Below are 20,776 nucleotides of genomic sequence, written 5' to 3'. Positions count from 1 at the left end.
TGCATAACACAGCATCTGTTTGTGCGGCGGTGCAAACGAGCCGACCATTTCACAGCCAATTAGCACTCCTAACGCAAATGACTGAATGTCCAAATCGACAGCAGGGAAAGCCCTCATGGGTTGCAGTTAAACGCAAACACATTTCAGTCTCTGCGTGCACGCATGAGATCAGTGTGACCAGTTTTTTGTTGCAACGACACCTCCAAATTTGGTCACCTAATAATGCGGCAAAACGCGACTCACAAATTGCGCAAATCTCAAAGAGTTTGTGTCGCCAAAGTCAGCAAATCTTGTAAGATCTCACAGTTGAGAGAGGGTCAAAGGAACACAAAGTATTACTAGAAGGAGAAGAAGAAGAAGGTGAGAAGAGAAGAATGTATCCTGGACGTAAATTTACCATCGCGCAGGGGTGTCCCAAGTGCGGCCAGTGGGCCATTTGTGCCATTTGTGGCCGCAGGTCATTTTTTTATTGGCCTGCGACATTTTAAATACTATTTAAAATTTGTAATGTTTTTATAACATTTGAAATGTCAAAAAATAACATTAATACTATTTGTTTTGCCAACTATAACTTCATTTGAGCAGCACTGGATTGGTTGTAGTGTGTTGAGTAAACTTTATGAGTGCTATGTGCTATGTGATTTTGGATAGTGTTTATGTTTTACCAATAGCAGCGGTTAACTTCTCTTAGCACTTCATCAAGAATGTTTAAATAATGACAATCAGGGACTGTAGCAATGCAAATCACCTTTGCACTTCACCAATGTGTTCTATACCACAGGTGTCAAACTCAAGGCCCGGGGGGGCCAGATCTGGCCTGCCACATTATTTTATGTGGCCTGCAAAGCCTGGACAAAATGTGTGCCAATAAATCACGTCATCTTTCTTGCTAAATGTATTTGTTGTTTCAGTTTTGACAGAAAAAATGTACTGCACACAACTGCATATCTTTTAAACTTGAATGTTATCTGATCATGCAACAAGGCATTCCAAGCATTTTTTTGGGCTATCATTAATAAATATCTGTTTGGTACCTTGACATAAGAAATCATCCATCCATTTTCTATGCCGCTTCTCCTCATTAGGGTCGTGGGGATATGCTGGAGCCTATCCCAGCTGACTTCAGGCGACAGGCGGGGTACACCCTGGACTGGTCGCCAGCCAATGGCAGGGCACATATAGACAAACAACCATTCATACCTATGGACAATTTAGAGTCACCAATTAACCTCACCTGCATGTTTTTGGAATGTGGGAGGAAACCGGAGTACCAGAGAAAACCCACGCACACACGGAGAACATGCAAAGTCCACACAGAAATGCCCAAGGGAAAATCAAACCCAGGTCTTCCTGATCTCCAGACTGTGAGGCCAACATGCTCACCACTAGACCATGCGGCCCCATATGAAATCAATGCAAGTTATCTATCAATTTGTTGGGGAAAAATATATATATATATATATATATATATATATATATATATATATATATATATATATATATATATATATATACAGTCAAACTTGTCTATAGCGGTCACTAGAGGGAGTCTGCAAAAGTGGCCTCTATAGACAGGTTGGCTTCCAGTTTGAACGTTGACCAGTAGAGGGAAAAAAAAGAAAAACAAGGGAAAAAAATAATAATAATAATAATGTTGACCAGTAGAGCCGCACTTCCATGATTGACTTTGTGGTCGTATCATCGGACTTGCGGCCATATGCTTTGGACACTCGGGTGAAGAGAGGGGCGGAGCTGTCAACTGATCACCACCTGGTGGTAAGTTGGCTCCGATGGTGGGGGAGGATGCCGGTCAGACCTGGCAGGCCCAAACGTATTGTGAGGGTCTGCTGGGAACGACTGGCAGAGTCCCCTGTCAGAAGGAGTTTCAACTCCCACCTCCGGGAGAGCTTCGACCATGTTCCGAGGGAGGTGGCGGACATTGAGTCTGAATGGGCCATGTTCCGTGCCTCTATTGTCGAGGCAGCTGATCGGAGCTGTGGCCGTAAGGTGGTTGGTGCCTGTCGTGGCGGTAATCCCAGAACCCGTTGGTGGACACCAGTGGTGAGGGATGTCGTCAAGATGAAGAAGGAGTCCTATCGGGCCTTTTTGGCTCATGGGACTCCGGACGCAGCTGACAGGTATCGGCAGGCCAAGTGGTCTGCGGCTCTGGCAGTCGCTGAGGCAAAAACTCGGACATGGGAGGAGTTCGGAGAAGCCATGGAGAACGACTTCCGGATGGCTTCGAAGAGATTCTGGACCACCATTCGGCGTCTCAGGAGGAGGAAGCAGTGCACAGTCAACACCGTGTATGGTGGGGATGGTGTGCTGCTGACCTCGACTCGGGATGTTGTGGATCGGTGGAAAGAATACTTCAAAGACCTCCTCAATCCCACTGACACGTCTTCCTATGAGGAAGCAGAGCCTGGGGACTCCACAGTGGGCTCTCCTATCTCGGGTGCTGAGGTTGCTGAGGTTGTCAAAAAGCTCCTCGGTGGCAGGGCCCCGGGGGTGGATGAGATCCGCCCGGAGTTCCTTAAGGCCATGGATGCTGTAGGCATGTCTTGGTTGACATGACTCTGCAGCATCGCGTGGACATCGGGGGCAGTGCCTCTGGATTGGCAGACCGGGGTGGTGGTTCCCCTTTTTAAGAAGGGGGACCGTGTTCCAACAATCGTGGAATCACACTCCTCAGCCTCCCTGGTAAGGTCTATTCAGGGGTTCTGCAGAGGAGGATCCGCCGGATAGTTGAATCTCGGATTCAGGAGGACCAGTGTGGTTTTCGTCCTGGTCGTGGAACTGTGGACCAGCTCTACACTCTCAGCAGGATGGGTGCATGGGAGTTTTCCCAACCAGTTTACATGTGTTTTGTGGACTTGGAGAAGGCATTCAACTGTGTTCCTCAAGGAATTTTGTGGGGAGTACTCCGGGAGTATGGGGTATCGGACCAGCTAATTCAATTTCGTTCCCTGTATGACCGGTGTCAGAGTTTGGTTCGCATTGCAGGCAGTAAGTAGGCCCCGTTTCCAGTGAGGGTTGGACTCTGCCAGGGCTGCCCTTTGTCACCAATTCTGTTCATTATTTTTATGGACAGAATTTCTAGGCGCAGCCAGGGCGTTGAGGGGTTCCGGTTTGGTGGCTGCAGGATTGAGTCTCTGCTTTTTGCAGATGATGTGGTCCTGCTGGCTTCATCAAGCCGTGAACTTCAACTTTCACTGGATCGGTTCGCAGCCGAGTGCGAAGCGGCCAGGATGAGAATCAGCACCTCCAAGTCCGAGTCCATGGTTCTCACCCGGAAAAGGGTGGAATGCCATCTCCAGGTCGGGGATGAGATCCTGCCCCAAGTGGAGGAGTTTAGGTACCTTGGGTCTTATTCACAAGTGAGGGAAGGATGGAACGCGAGATCAATACGCGAATTGGTGCGGCGTCTGCAGTGATGCAGACTCTACATCGGTCTGTTGTGGTGAAGAGAGAGCTAAGCCAAAAGGCAAAGCTCTCAATTTACTGATCGATCTACGTTCCTACCCTCACCTATGGTCATGAGCTTTGGGTAATGACCGAAAGGACAAGATCGCGGGTACAAGCGGCCGAAATGAGTTTTCTCCGTAGGGTGGCTGGGCTCTCCCTTAGAGATAGGGTGAGAAGCACTGTCATCCGGGAGAGACTCGGAGTAGAACCGCTGCTCCTCCGCATTGAGAGGAGCCAGATGAAGTGGCTTGGGCATCTGGTCAGGATGCCTCCCGGACGCCTCCCTGGGGAGGTGTTCAGGGCAAGTCCGACCGGCAGAAGGCCTCGGGGAAGACCCAGGACACGTTGTAGAGACTATGTTTCCCAACTGGCCTGGGAACGCCTCGCCGGGAGGAGATGGACGAAGTGGCCGGGGAGAGGAAAATCTGGGCCTCCCTGCTTAGGCTATTGCCCCCGCGACCCGATCTCGGATAAGCGGTAGAAGATGGATGGATGGATGGATTGACCAGTAGAGGGCACTCCGGACTGTGGATAAAAGTTGTACAGCACTACTAGGCTTGTTATTATCATGGTTCATGGTTCATGGTTTTAATTCATCCTGAACATGCATATGAGTCAAACAGTAGCACATCACATAGTACAATTCACAATTTTGAATGTCCAAAAAGGAGTAGGAAGAAGCAAAGCTTATTTAATCCTACCCCTCATCAGTTTCACATCAGTTGCAATACATTTATTCACCTCTTGTTCTTCCAAGTGTACTTTGTAGGTCTACATGACAATGTAGTGCAATCATAGCCAAGGTTTTTACTTACTAAAAGGAAGCTAGAAGCTTAATAATAACTGATCAAATATATCCACAACCCACAGAACAAAGCTGTGCTAGTAATGTCTTACGCTTGTTTTTAATATTTTACTTTTTATACGGCAGAGTGTCATTACAGCTTTAGTTCATCGGGAAGTGACGGTGGGCGTCCCGAGCAGGAGAGCTAGGCTCAGTGCTAGCTGTGAGTTTGGAGAGAGTTGGGAAGTGTGTTTATGTTGGCGTGGATGTAAAGTCCTGCAGTGTTCTCCGCTGTTAATAAAGCCATTAAAGTGCATCGGCGACGTGAGTCTCTCCTTTCCCACAACGAGCGGCATTACAGTATTGACACACATTGTGCACATTGTCTCACACCAGGAAATAAACGGTGTCACTCGTTACAGGCATTGGCTGGACAGCTATGTAGTGGGGCTTGTTTAACCTTTGCCTTGTGGGCAAGCAAGAAGGAGAGACGATGCTGAGAGATGTGTGTGTGTTCTGAGCTGCTGTCTGGTGGCCGCGTTCAATAAATAAAGTTGGCGAAGCAACAGGAGAAGTTTCCTTCTTTGCTTCGGAGCTGAATAACACTGAAAAATTAACAGACTAGTAGCGAACGGAAAAGAAGACGGCTTTTTTTGTGTCGAATACAGAAGATGAGGACTTTGATGGATTTGTGGATGAGGATTGATCAAAAATAACGTGAGTACATTCTAAAATACTTCAATTAAGTACAACCGAACTCAGTTTTGCTTCCGCTGCCGCATGCATGCTAGCGTATGTTTTTTCTTTGTAGCGTCGCTGGGAGCACGTCCTCTTCCCAGCCTACTTTGCGGTAATGTTTTGGTGCAAATGCTCTTAAAGTTACATGTTTGACCAGGAAATAGCAAGCTCAAAAGAAGACGGCTTTTTTATGTGGAGCAACTGACACTTTGTGTGGATCTTGTGAATGATTGTGACTGAGCTAGGACTCAGTAATTAAAGTCTACACACGACGGCTTCATTGATTGAAAAACAAAACTTTTTCGTGCATGAAGCTTCTACTTGAGTCGGTAATTCGGCCGCTATATGCGGTCTGATATTGACCAAAGGAGACAAAATGGGTGGCCGCTGGCCACGTTAGACAGGTGACTGCTATACACAGGGTCTATAACATGTAAATTTGCTGCGGGGAATTTTTCAGTGGCCGCTATACGCAGGTGGCTGTTCTATAAAAGGTGGCCGCTAAGACAGGTTTGACTGTATATATATATACACAGTATATATATATATATATATACACAGTATATATATATATATATATACACAGTATATATATATATATATATATATATATATATATATATATATATATATATACACACACACACACACACACACACACACATACATATATATATATAGACACACACACACACCCCCACACACACATACACACATATATACACACACACATACACACATATATACACACATATATATATACATATATACATACATATATACACATACATATATACATATATATATATGTATGTATGTATATATATGTATGTGTATGTATATATATATATATATATATATATATATATATATATATATATATATATATATATATATATATATATATATACACATACACACACGCGCATATACAGTATATTAACTGTTACAAGTGGTCCTCAACTAAAATGAGTTTGACACCTGTTCTATATGTTGAACATTTTAACATGAACTTATTTTTACACTTTTAAGAAGGCTAAAACTGTCACTTTAAATCATTGCCTGTAGAGTTAATAAACAGTTTTATGATGGCAGCAGTTTAAACATGGAAGGGAATATTCTCATTTCCCTTGTTTCCTAAGTGAATTGTGAGATTGCCTTGGAGCGTAAGAGGTTCTGCTGTGTCTCTGATTGACACATTAAGGATGATTATTTAGCCCTTTTCATCATTACAGATAAAAGGTTATGCCCTCAAGGCGTGAGCTTTAACAACAACTAAAAAGCGAAAAGTTCAAAAGACGAGCGAAATCCATCCGTTCTATGTTCTACAACATATTGATTCAATGAATTATCAGCATCCCTTACCTTCTTTTGCTTCCTTTGTTGTCTTCTCTGCTCTTACTAAATGTGCTTCCTCCTCTTACCCCTATTTCCTTCCTTCACTTTCCACGCACACACAAAAAAACCCAGCAACCTACAAAGCTGTCGCTGTCATTTTCCTTCCCTCCATCCTACAAGCTCTCTCCCTCCGAGCTGTGCAGCCTGCCTCCCGCGGGACCCGCGGAAACGAGGGCGGAAAACGACAGGGAGAGGGTAAGTGGAGAGAGGCTGAATGGGGGGGAGAGAAAGAGTGAAAGGGAGTGCACGGGGACTAATAGACACTACTGGATTACACACAAAATCCAAACAATGCATGTTTTAATTGACAATGTAGGCATTTGATACATCAAATGCAGTTACTGCCATCTTCAGAGTTGATAAAAGCTCCATCAGGAGGTTGCCTGCTGCCACAGCTGTCAATGCCAGTCGTGTTAATTAGAGACAATGGCAGCTTGTTTGGACTTCTAAACATATCTGCTTTGCTTTTCATGGTGATAATGACTTCTTGCAAATGTTTCATGGCTATCATGGTCGTCACGGACCATTACGTCATTAAGCTCCGCCTCCCTACCGAAACCCACCACAGTGACAAAGTGCGGCAGGAAACGCTTATCACCTACAGTGTGAAAATCGACCATTTTTCAACAAAATGAAACCCTGAAATTAGAAAATACATGTTTATATTGTCTAATTACAATGTGTTGAAAAATGGTGCTTAAAATGGAAGTCAATGGGACTTGTTTGTCCTCCAGGGACCTCAACGGGTGGTAAAAAAAAAACTGACCCCAAAAAAACAAACAGAGCATCAAAATGAATTTTAATACTTAATTTATATATACATGTAAGCAAAAGTAGTGGCAGCATTGAATCCAATGGGCATTTAGAGGGTTAAAATACTACATTGTTGTTGTTTTTTTTTTAATTAAAACGTTGACTGAGAGAGCTAAGCAAAAAAAGTAGAAAAATATGAATCTGTTATGTTTTTATAGCAGTTTTTGGGAGTAGACTTTTTTGTCCTCTAGGGACCTCATCAGGTAGTAAATTAAAGGGACCCCAGAGTGTTAAATGCGGCAGCACCATTTTTTAAACACACAAAATTTGAACAATAGCCAAATACAACTTTCACTCTCTCACAATGACAGCAGCCTAGCAAATATTTGTGTGTTTATTTGAGCTAAAAGTGCTGAGGACGTCTCTGTCTTTTACCAGCAACAGCGTTCCAGCCAGTCAGCGCCACACAAATGACAAGAAAGCGAAACACTCCAACTCAACACACTTACAACTTTATGGCCAGCTGTCCTGGTTTAAAAGGTCATCATCCTGGCAACAACTTCCTGATCGTAAGATATACAATTTTACGGGAGCTGTAACACGGCAGTGAGTGTGAAAGCTACTACACAAGACAAAAAAAAGGCAGTTTATGATTTGGAATCAGATTAACGGGTGTTTCCTCATTCTCTCACAATGACGAGTGTTCATAATAAAGACGCACGTATATACAAACTCACCCACACGCCCCCTTTCCATGCATGAAGGGGCAGCGGTGGGGGGCAAAGGGGCACAGGCTGCCATGGCAACAGCATTCACGGACACCGACCATAAATCCCCATGGACACAAGAGATTACCACAGCAAAAATAAAGATTATTGAGCAAGCATAGAAGTGACAAAAGAGATTATGGCCGTGCCTAAACCCGTTTCGGACCAGGGCAGATTTAGAGCCAGGCTGGACCTGCAGGAAGTGCTCCTCTTTTTTTTTTACACCCCAATAATTTGCCAAACATGGAATACACTTTAAAAACAATCTGTAAAAAATGTAGAAAATACTGTAAAATGTGTTTAAAGATGGTAGTATTATTTTGTATGGAAGACAGTGAATTTTACACACATTCATGGTGTGAAAACATGCCTCATGTCCTGACGCACTGCACAGTGATCCTCAAACTGAGGATTACAAAGGATAATCTGTGTGTGTGTGTGTGTTGCTCTGTCTGCATTTCTATTTGTTTATTAGATCCTCCATCTTCTGCCACATGCATTGCCAACTAGCTTTTTTGTTTTGTTTTGTTTTGTTTTGCACAGCAGTGGGCTAAAGGTGTCATTTCTTCGCTTGTTGTGGTATTATTGCATGTGTCACAGTTTGCGACAGCACAAAGACAGCAGACTGAAAGCACTACAAGTGCAAAGCTCACCTGCACTTCTTACAACGTTCAAAAAGCTTTCACCGCTAATATGACAAACCCGTGTATGTGCAAAGTGTAGCCGAGTCATAGGATGCCTGCACAGTCGCTCCCTCAATATCGCCGTTTTTCAACAATTCATTCATTGATATATGATTGCTGTATTTATTTAGTGTGGAAGTGGTACCTGCTTAGTTTGTCCTTCTTAGTCACTCAGTCTTAAACCCATTCTTACGTTTAGGATAAATAAATGGAGGCTAACTAGTTATCTTGGTATATTGCTGTGGTTAAAATGACAGCCGTCTATTGCGTCACTTCAGATATGCTGTAGCCTGCATCTGTATGGCAGATGTACTGTATGTCAGACTGGCATGAATATATCAAATTAAATGACAAACATCAGGATTTTTTTAATGCCATGCGTGATCAACCCACATATTGTTTTAGATACTACAGAACAAGGAACTTTCCCAATGAATAACAGTCTTATTATTATTATATCATGTCTACTATATTAGGTAATGTGATTATAAATGTGACTATAGGGGTGCCATTTCATGTCTAGAGGGCTCCCTCACACTATCACATTTTTTCACAAATTAATTAATTGATAAATGATCGCTGTTTCATGGTTGACTATGGCCTATTATCAACCAAAAAATATTGAAAGATGAGTCATATGTAGTATTCTGCACTGGTCACTAGGCGTCAGTAATGTTACATTGATGCATTCCATTACCTTAACTTGAAAAGCATGGAGTCAGCCATGGATGCAGAGTGAAAAAAGTTTGACTCCCATTCAGTGTGGAAGTGGTATGTTTTTTTTGGGGTTTCTTACTTTTGGTTTCTTCCCCACTCAGTTTCAAACTCATTCTTAATTTGTGAATAAATAAATTGGAGGTTAAGTACCTAGCTTGGTAGCTTGCTATGCTTAAAGCAGCGGCCGTCACTTGTGTCCCTGCAGAGATCCCATAGCCTGCACGTAACAGCTGTGCAACTTGGTGTAAACAAAGACTCACATTATGTTCCAGATACTACAACAACAGGGAACGTTCCCACTGCTAACGTTATTATGTCTTATTATCTCTTACCATGTCTACCGAGTGTAAAGGTGACTATAGTGGTGTTATTTCATGTCTACAAGGCTCTAATAATGTTTAAAACCGTCATAAACAGGTTTCCTATGCTCTAACTTTGAAAAAATTGCTGTTATAAATAAAGAACCAACTAAGGAGTGAACGTTAACGTCCTCACCTGCAAAAGGGCGCTCTTGACTGACGACAACTACTGTATATGCTGCTCCTTCACATTCAGTGATGTGGAATGAGATCGGGAGCTCGCTGAACTTGCCTACCATAAATTTGCTTTTAGACGCGCTGGCTTGTTATGTTAATTTAACCAATTTAGCCTCCCAGGTATGTTCTTTATGTTATAATAATAACTGTAGTTATCCAGATTAAATGGTTTTGCTCTTGAATTTTGTGAAATCCCTTTCTAAATAAATGCAACTCATCGCACAGTGAGAATTATGTTTTTTCCTCTTTCCTCCATCTTTTGACTGATGCAACTTATTGTTATAGTCTGTAGTCCATTTGCCCCGTACTGTGGCGTTCTGCAAAATTGCTCTCTGTCCGTGCATTTTATAGAGTGTGACTGCTAAATAACCCGGGGCCAAATGGGGCCAAAGACGATGATGAAGAACGTGAGAAACACTCTTAAATTCCATCTAGCCAGGATGTACGTGAAGTCAGCAACAACTAAGTTCCATGCACTCCTCACTAAATATTTCACATTGCTTTCTGCATGTAAAACTACAATTAGTTTCTATAAAATGCATTTATTGTTAATATTTTGGGTGTCTAGAACGGATTAATACACATTCATTTTTCTTCTGACCTTTTGGATGGAATTTTGGCATATAATTGACCATCTACTGTAATGATTAGGGAAACACTGCAAAATTCACGCATTTACACAAATTTCCAGCCACTGTGTGCATCATAAGCACAACCAGCCAATGACCAGCAAAGTAAGTTCCGTGTCGCCCCCACCTCTTGCTGTGTGACCGAGAATAATGCTCAGCTCATATCTGCTATTGTTGTCCCCTAAACTCCCCTATTCAGCGATGATTAGGGCAGCGAGGCGTGAGTACCGTACTGTGAGCGAAGGATGATGGGCGGGTCCCAGCAGAGGAGGTAGAGTTTACCGTGCATGCGAGAGGGATTAAAAAAAAAAAGAACAAATATTAGCCAAAAGGTAGGAGAAAGACAGCAAAACTTGTTAAGAAACTGCAGCCGATGACCCACTTTTAAGAGGACGTTGACAACAGGTGCCAAACATAATGACTTCCCTCATGAACAGAGAGGAAACAAGATACAGATGGAGAGAAGAATATCCACCGGGTCTGTCACACAGATAATGCTGGGCTTGGTGACCGGACTGGACACTTTCATGATGTACAAACAAGCATTCACCCTCACATTCACACCTATGGTCAATTTAGAGTGGCCAAAAAAAACCTGAGGGCTGAAAATGGCCTCTTATCTGGACTTAGCAGACTCAGGTCAGTCATCTACGCTAGGACTAGGCATGGGCCGTATGAGATTCTGACGGTGCGGCACCAAAAATATCACGGCTTGACAGTTTCACGGTATTGTAATTACGGCTCTAAAATGTGTTACTTTGAAATATCTTTATGGAAAAGAGAAAAAAAATAAAGTCTAAACAGTGATTTTTAAAGCATATAATACAACACGAATAAAGTGGAACATTTGTATTTAAAATAAGGGTAACACTTTACAATAAGGTACACAAAATTACAGTAGTTAATGAGGAACAAACTTACCTAACCCTAACCACTACTTATTAGTTCTTCATTAGCTCCTCATTAGTTCCTCAGTAGCTAGTCTAAATGTATGTGCCTTAGTCATTAGTAAGTACTGTATTTCTGTGTGCCTTATTGTAAAGTGTGACTAAAATAAGTAACAAAAATATAGCACAATTCTTTCTAAATAAATAAATAATAAATAAAATCCAGTTGTCAGTGCAGTCTACTGTGGCTAATCCTGCAACTCAACTCACAACACAATACATATTTTCTTCATAAAAAAAGCAACAACAACAAAGCAAAATGCAAATAAATGCAATCAAGTGGCTCAAGAAGGTCACAACATAAATATTTTGTTTAAAAACCTCATAATGTTACGTACTGTAATTATTTTATAGTAGTCAAGTAGTCAGTTATTATATAGTAGTCAATTTTGCACAAACTTCCACTTCTGGGTCATGTGATTGTTGTTAGCAACTGAGACGCTGTTTAAGTGGTTGTTGCTTGTTGTTCAGTGGAGAATAAACTCTTTATAGCACTTTATCCTCTATTCCTGTACTATAGACCATAGTTTACCACACTCTGTTTGCTCTAGAGTTATTGTTGTATCTTCTACAGTTGCTCTCAGGCCCTGACCACACGGGAACGTTCCTGGGATTTTTTCATTTTGGGGGGTTGAAAAAAGTTACGTCCCCAATGTGCCAGATTAGTAAATAGCTGCATCCAGACGGGAGAACGATGTAGTACACGAGGCGCACTTACATGTGGCACCGTAAACAGACATGCAGACGGAACCACGCAACACACCAAACTATACAAGAAGAAACAACGCAGGCGCGTAAGTCCGACATCTTCCGTTTTCCGACGCTCAACTAGATTTACGACAAAGTGCAATTAGTTCTATGAATCATTTTGGAGAAAAGACAGCAAAATACCAGGAGAATGTCGACTCGGGTGAGTCATGTCCATCCAAATATTCAGATATTATGTTGGCTTGTCATCAAAGCTCACTTCTGGTCACGTGACGGCGACGGGGTGGCAATGGATCAGTGACGTCATCGTTTGTGGAAAACAGCGGTTTGGCTGTCTATATGAAAACGACAAGTCAGCGTTTTCGGACTTTCCCCACTCTGGAAGTCATTTCAGGGCACTGAGTACGCTGTTTCCGTGTGGATGAGAGGCTGAAAGGAAAAAATACTTGACAACGTTTCCATGTGGATAGCCCCTAAGACGGATGAGGAATGGTCGATCAAGAATCGCTTTATCGAACAAAACTGGTTACTGTCAGCCGCAACCGCACCAAAAGAATATCAGCAAATGCAATTTTGTTGTGCGGGAAATTTCTGATACACGAATCACACTGGTATCTAAACCCCTATACCATACTGGATTGGATCCTACTTCTCGGACAATCCAATCAAGCGTCAACATCACAAAGCTGATTAATGACGCAAGTGATGAATGAGATGATCAATCAGTGCTGTCAGCCTGCTTGCCTTGAATGTCCTTTAAATCACAGAAGTATGAAGTGGCCTTTTTAAAAACCACAGGGGTTCAGTTCCTCTCTGTGAGAACGTGACCCGATGCTGATTAATTCGTTTTTAACTACTTCTGGACTCCCGCCAAAGCCACGGGACCACTTTCTGTTTTGTTGCTGTTTTTTTTAAATCTGTGGCTCCTTTGAGTTGGACACTTGCTGGGGGAGTCAGTTTCTCCTGAAGGGATTTGCTGTGGGTCTTAATGGAGCTATTCACTCACTCAACTAACAATTACACCCACAGCTCAATAAAAACACCACATAATAACTGTTTTATACACTCAACTTTTCTCATCTCGCCAGAGTCGCCTTTCCTCTTTGCCCCGTCCAGCCCACGTGTTCTTACATCTCCATCACCTTTCTCCATCCTTGCTGCCCCTGCAGCCTCCGAGGAGGCAATGGGCTGAACATTGCATTACAGTGTCCTTTCATTCTGCAGCTCTCTGATCTTTCTCGGTATGACTTTGATTCCCGCCGTGCCCGCCGGCGTGTAACGCTTTGAGGGCCGGGGCGAGCGGTCACGGACGACCGCTAAACTCGGTGATTACTCGCGCCTTGGTGTCACAAGAGGTGAGGAATGTGTTTACTGGTCATTCCAGCTTTACTAAAGGAGATAAACTACTTTTTGCTTATAAGAAATGATAATGAATACAGCATCGCATTAATGACTGCACTGTAAGGTGGATAACACATCACAGCAAATCAAGCAAACTCCCAGACATGGTGCAGATACATACTGTAGATAGGCTCCAGCATACCCCTGCGACTCTAGTGATGATACGGGCATAGAAGATGGATGTAGGATGGTAATACTATGACTATATTACCATCATATTTTCACTTTATTCCCGTAATATTTTTCCCCAACCTCATCGTATTCTGTTTTGTGTGTTTCTCCTATTGTTATGACTTTTAAGAAATAGTATTTTTATAGTATTTTCTATTTTAATAGTATTTTCTTTAATATTTCAACTCTATGCTACTAAAATAATGTTATTTTCCCCCTTTTTTCTCATAACAACGCAACTTTTTTCTCTTGATATTTTGACTTTACATTTGTTTTTTTCTTAATTTTCCAACTATTTTAAATTGTATTCATGTAATTATGAATTTAATCCCATAAGATTTTTACTTTATTCCCGTAATATTTTTCCCAAACCTCATTTTGTTTTGTTTGTTTTTCATAATGTTTTTTTTTTAAATAACATGTTTTTCAACTCTCTGCTACCAAAATATCGTTATTTTTCCTCATGCTCTTATGAGTTTATTTTGCACAATTTTGACTTTTTTTCCTAATCATTGTCTTTTTCCTCAACTTTTTTTCTATTAATATTTGGACTTTATTCTCATAAAATTCTAGAAGTTTTTTCATTTTTGCTGTTTTTTTTTTTTTACATTTTCCAACTATTTTAAAATGTTCTTCATGTAAATATGACTTTAATCCCATAATATTTGGACTTTATTCTCGTAATATTATAAACTTTTTTCTGCCACCTAATTTCCCCCAAATTATAACTTTTTTTTAATATTATCACTTTAAAAAAAACACAACTTTCTTTAATATTTCAACTTTATGCTATTAAGATGTTACTTTTCCTCATAATATTACAACCTTATTCTCGTAGAATATACTTTTTCTCGTTAGAGTACAACTTTTCTCTCTTAATCTTTTGACGTTATGCTTGTAAAATTACTGCTAACTTTTCTATTTTTGCTGTTTTTTTAAATTTTCTTGTTAAATTATATTTTTAGAATGTGCCGTGGGCCAATAAAAAACAGCCACAGGCCACAAATGGCCCCCAGACCGCACTTTGGACACCCCTGCTCTAGAGGTTGTCAGGTCGTACAGTTCGGAAGTCAACAAAAAGAGAAATGACTCAAGAAGTCAAACCACCACCATGCATGACGCCACACATTATAAAAAATATATAAAGTATATAGAAGTTAACATGATGTAGGAAATCGGTCCACGCGCTTCTGTCCAGGCTGCTCAGCCCTCTATAGATAGATCCTCACACTATGTACACGACACACTATGTACACACACGTGTATACAGTCAAACCTTGAATGCTCCAGTTCTGTTTGATGATTTGGTTTTATTTTCAGCAAAATTGTACCTCGATTTTACACCGTCTCAGTTTTTGTACAATCCTGCGCAACAAACTAATCTGTTTGTGTTATGCTGCCCAAACAAAGCACCCTATGCGTGGCTGACTCTCTACCACCTTGGCCGTTCCTCACCGTCTTCGCCAGCAAGAGTCTTCAATATACGTAAAAGTGATGTTAAATGTTTCTTTATCTATTTTTATTTTATTATTTTCCACAGTTTTCTGCATTTAAAACTATAACTATGCTCTATGAAATGTATTTTTTGTTCATATGTTTGGATGCCTGGAACGTGTGAATTGCATTTTGGGAGTGGAGGCAAGGAGGTGTTTGACCTTTTGGAACAAATTAATAACAAAAACCGAGGTATCACTGTACATTTAAATATATGGAAATATATGGCATCAGACAAAAAGCAACAATAGCTAAAGAAAACTTACACCACAAAATAAAAGCGTGAGTTGACATGTTGCGTTCCTGTTAGACGCACGCACGCACGCACACACCCACACACGTATACACCAGCACACTAGTGATGTTCCCATAGCCCTTCCGAATGGTTAAGCAATATCGCTCACTCTCTCCGTCACTCTCGCTCAGCCTCTTTCTCACTTCCTGCCTGTAAGTTCCCTCTCTCCATGTCGTCCATCCGCCTGCCTATTTTTGTCTCGGAGCGTGCCCTCCTCCTCCTCCTCCATTGTCCTCTAATGGGAGCTAATGCTAAACGATGTACAGTACGCGGTTATGAGCTTGATGCGGATACATTTGTGTGTTTCCGTTACAGATCAGTCAAAATATGGTGCACGACATGCTGCATCCAGCAGAGGCGCTGTTGAGTCAGCGATAACAATAACTGTGGCGAAAAATAAAACCAAAATCCACTACTCATCCTGATCGCTACCTTTAATGAGGAGAGAAATCTCTCTGCAGAGCAAACCAATTAAGTCTTCTCATTAGCGAGTTGGGACAGAGCCGCCACTGTTCTTCTATGCGTCCCGAGAGGCTGAGAATGGACGGTTGTAGATGAACTCTACACACAGAGGGCAAATGCATTCACAGTCGGAGGGGGAAGTCCTTCCTGTTTCCACACACTCGATACTCAATAACCACAAAATGCCAACAAATTACACAGCAGCGATTGATTACAATCTATTTCCTGTGAAGACGTTTAATTTAGGGTGAAATCCTGGAAATATTTAACAACAATAGTGATAGATGAAAGCTTATAAAGCATATTAGTCTGTGTACTGCTATTTGACGTGGTGTGGTGGTAGCGAACAACTGCCGAGGTACACCGCATACGATTTTAGATAATGGAACCTTTCGTTATGATGATATGTTATGTTGCTAGATGATGAGCTATGTGCCAGTTTCCAATAACACGAGATGCCAATGCTCAGAACCTCAATCGCTTAAATTGTTTTAGTAGATTCATAATCAGCTAAACAACTGCCCCCGGCAATAACATTTTTTGCAGCAGAAATACTTGCACAAATATCAAAGGCAATTTCATCATCAGAAAAGCAAGGATGCCTGGAAGCACTAAAGCCACACAACAGGGTTCGATTATTTAAAGAGCACACATCAGACAAGTTTTGGTACCTTAGGTATTGAGCTGCCACTAGTGGGCGTATTTGGATGGCATAATAAGGGGTTTGCTATGAAATACTGTGATATGATTTGCATGATTAATAGCCTTATAGATTATTATCTTGACTACAAGCAAGTTCTGGAGGAAACTATAACAGTATATACTGTTTGCTATACGAGGGCCAGTCACGTGATTTGAGCAAACAGACTACATTTCCCAAAGGTCCTTGTAAACAAACTAGCTAACATTTAACCAAGAGGACTGACTGTAAAACACGATAGACAACATCATGCGGATTATCCCCGAACAGGTAAGCATGGTAGATAGCTCACCGGTTCTAAAATAACGAAATACAAAACACTTTTAAACAACTTTTCAGGCCCCAACTACCACATCTTATTTACGGCGTGCTCGGGGAGGGGAGAAGCGGGACGGATGAATGATCCCCCAGCCTCGACTAGGAGGCGGATGTTTGAAGGCGTTAGCATTAGGGAGCCAACCGTTAAACCGACACCAGGAAATGCAGCCACAACCACCGCGGGGATTCATTCAATAAAACTGGAGCAGGGTCCTTTGCGTGGTTAAAATGGCGACATTCGTAGGAAATGTTACACAGGAGAGCCGTCGATGCAAATGAGAGCACGCGCATGGCGGATGCATTAGTTTAGGTGATGGCGACAACCATGCGAACACCCCATAAAATGGTTCTAAATCAAATAAGTGACTCAGTTTATGGAATTTGAACAAACTAATGGAACACAGGTAGTTTTACCTTGACCAAAAACCTCAATTTCATTGAGTACAGCACGACGGTGACCACCATCACGTGATTTAAAGGGGAGCCAAAAACAGTATCGTTACCTTTTGGAAAAATCCCAAGCGATATGTATGTGCACCTTGCAAGCGTCGCCTCTCGTTTTGCTTCCCAAAATTATTCCTCTATCGGTGTGAAAAAAGGAAATCCCCACTAGACTAGACGCGTCCTCACCGAAAATCTGGCTCAGGCGCAAGGCAAGACTTGTCAATCATCGCCAAGACCCACCCCATACAGTAAAAAATGTCTCGTATGGCTCTCTCATTGGCTGATAGGGATTGCGTTATGAAAAAGCGTGACGTGATTGGTCAGTCGGGTTGGAGGGGGATGTGGCTTTGAGTAGTGTGACGCTCTAGCACCCTCTGAAGGACACTGATAGTCACTACAGCCTGTTTATTGCTACTTCGCATTACAACGCAACAGAATTGACCTATTTCTAATAATTACAATATTTTCCACAGTGCTATCAAACAGACAAACATTCTAAGAATACCTGGATGCATGGTAAGTGTTTATACTTCACCACTTGCTTTCTCTCTCACACATCCAGATTACAGGAGTTTAATTGGCTTATAGTGAAAGGCACATTGGTGTTTACATCCACAAGAGACTGGAAATAATCAAGTAAAAAACCCTAATGATTGGTAATAATATAAGAAAGGATACGCAAGATACAATAATCTTAAAGGCATATTTAGAATAAAAAGAAGAGGGTGGGGTTTTTTGCAGTGGACTCACCATTTGCAGAACATGGTGCATCCAGCAGGCAAGCACGGGCGTACAAGCATAAACAAATGGATAGAAAAACACAGACAATCAGACAACAAGATTATTTGATATGCTGCATCTGCTGCTATTGCAAAAAAAAGAGGTAAATCCCTCTAGTGGTTACTTGCAAACATAATACAGTAAAAGTGAGCCACACAAACTTTTGTCTGGTTTTCATGCAATAAAGCTTTTTGTTGATGATACATGACTCCACCGCAGTGGCTGGCCTACACAGCGTGAGAGCAAACCACCTCAATCTGATTATAATGTCACAAGGTGAGTGAAAACATAGCTAAAGCTTAATTATAGACACTCAGAAGTCAACAAATTAGTCCGCCCTTGTGGCCTTTAAGTGTGATCTGCTGTTGTCAAATGTTGAAAAAGTACTCTAATTGCTTTTAAATGTATTGTGACAATGCTAGGCATATAATTCACATAAAAGTACGTACAAGTGGTGAGTATCGGTCCAAAAAGTGACGTTTGTTGCATTCAGTAAAACATATAGATGCCCGCAAATCCCCCCTGAGGCATGTCTACTTCTCTACAACACACAGAAACAATGTTAAATAAAAGTGTACCTGCTTGTCACAGCTCGCTCATTGCAAGAATAGTTCCCACACAGAGATTAGCACAGTTGATACACTGTACACCTAATAAGCCTGCCCTGATCTGGAAGGCTCTCCGCTCCCCTTTTTGACCGCCCCCCCCGTATGACAACACCCAGAGGCGCCAACGCCAATCACACTTTCAGCCGTAAACCCACAGATTTGTGCAGCGAGTGACACCGCAAACTGTCCTTGCTTCAAGCCAGAGAAGCTCACTCAAGTCATGCAGGCAGCAGATCACGGCAGCACAGATTCTCTTAAAGGAGGACAGGGTGGATTAGTCGTGGTTAGAGTTCTCCTGTGGGGAATTACCCTGACGCTGCCATCTGGACAGCCAAACATCGGCCATGCTCGCCCGAGTGCAGCCATCTCTGGAGGAACAGGCGTCTTATCACGCAGCTATGCTCAAAAGAATCTCTGTTTAGGAGGCAGTAAATGTGACGGCCAGCAGAATGAACCGGGGCCCGAGATTGATGACGAGACATGCTGGTGCCTGGAGATGCCTGCTAACAGGAATAAGGCCCTCGTCGGTAATACTTACAAGGATTTTGTGCGAAAACTGTGAAACTCCCAAGTCAATCACACTTCCTGGATGTCAGGAAGCGATCATGATTGGGATGAAAGTATTAGAGATGCTCCGATTGATTGGCCACCGATTAGGATCGGCCGATTTCCCCAAAAAACAGGTGATCGATCGGCATATGGCAATCACAAAAAACGATCGGCGTGCGGCGGCAAACCCCACATGTGCGCTGTGTCACGTAGGGATGCCAACACCCGCACTGAGCCGACAAGGGGACTCACTTTGTCCCGTGTTGCCGCGGGAATCAACACTAGTCTGTAAAACCTCAATGGCTTCACCTTGACACAACCCATTGCTGTTCCACTTGTCTTGTATCTTTTTTTACGCGCTTTGCCTGTCTGTCACTGGCTGTGCTTTACATTGACGGCAGCTAGCTCGCTAGCTAGAGTTATCCGCCTAGCTTCTCGTCTTCAGACTCCAAACGTGACTTTTTACCACAGTGACATTTGGTTTTTAAAACAAACAAGCATTGCGGTTAATTTGGAGCTTGTTTTTGCCCCATGGGGAAGTGGATATCATGTTCACGGGGACCCCTGCAACCTGGACACTCAATTTATTCTCTTTTAAGTTAAGCAGGACAGATTTCTATTTGACAAAGATATGTATTTGTATTATTTTATTCTGTTCATTTTGATATCTTGAACATGGTCATGGTTGAACATTTCCCATGTATTCGTATTACTCCAAAACATGCATCAAATTAAATTCAGGTTTGTGTCAAATACTACAAAAATAAAGGCAAAATAACTGTCCGCCCAAATGTTATTTGCCAGGGGCCCTTGGAATTGTCTAATGTCCAATAGCACTCGTCAATAATAAATTAAAATGTGCAGTTAATTCATGAGATCAAATAGTTTGATCCTCTAAAAATAGACGAATGTTTACTGCAAAAAAATGGCTGTATTTCCTAAATGGTCAATTCTACATTTTGGAAAACCTTTGAAATTAAAGCTGAAAGTCTACACGTCAATCACATTTTCATTGTTTTTGTTTTTGTTTTTAACCCCACTGTCGTGGTTCATAAAGGCAAAATCATTTAAAAAAAACTGGTTGTACACGCCATACAATGCTCTTAAAACACTACATAGCATGCAAATGTGTGTCAACAAAGAAGCTGGGATAGCCAGTCAATAGAAAAGTCAGACAGCATGATGGATATGCATGAGCAATACAAGCCAAAGCGTATAGTTTTACCTAACGACAGCAGGTGCAGCAGTTGTTTCACAGCCCTGACTCTCGTAAACACCTCCTTGCGCTGTGCAAACACAATAACCTACACTGTTCTCTCGCCGCGCACCTGTTTGCTTGAGGTGAAGTCAAGCTCCCATCGTTGTCTCACACCTTTTGTGTGCGCCGTAACTCTAAACGCCAGGATCGGGTGTCGCGTAAGGAAGAATT

The 20,776-nt window shown here is 42.0% G+C and overlaps 1 protein-coding gene across 19 annotated transcripts in view; it reads right to left on the bottom strand.

Annotated features, from left to right (window-relative positions):
• Positions 1-19,006, bottom strand: part of epb41l2 (erythrocyte membrane protein band 4.1 like 2) — a 64,951-nt gene extending 45,945 nt beyond the window's left edge. For 4 of the 19 annotated variants that reach the window (XM_054761253.1, XM_054761250.1, XM_054761252.1 and 1 more), the window contains exon 1: positions 17,470-18,039. The gene's annotated coding sequence lies outside the window, so the exon portion shown is untranslated. Of the gene's footprint in view, positions 1-6,352; positions 7,600-7,647; positions 10,571-10,597; positions 10,703-17,469; positions 18,050-18,768 lie in introns of those variants that run through there. The other 15 variants (XM_054761262.1, XM_054761254.1, XM_054761261.1 and 12 more) reach the window with 12 other exon arrangements.
• Positions 19,007-20,776: the final 1,770 nt, after the last annotated feature.

Source organism: Dunckerocampus dactyliophorus, chromosome 19 (genome assembly GCF_027744805.1).
Source record: "Dunckerocampus dactyliophorus isolate RoL2022-P2 chromosome 19, RoL_Ddac_1.1, whole genome shotgun sequence".
Lineage (NCBI taxonomy): Eukaryota > Metazoa > Chordata > Actinopteri > Syngnathiformes > Syngnathidae > Dunckerocampus > Dunckerocampus dactyliophorus.
Note: the sequence above shows the minus strand (reverse complement) of the source record. Positions and strands in the feature narration are given on the sequence as shown.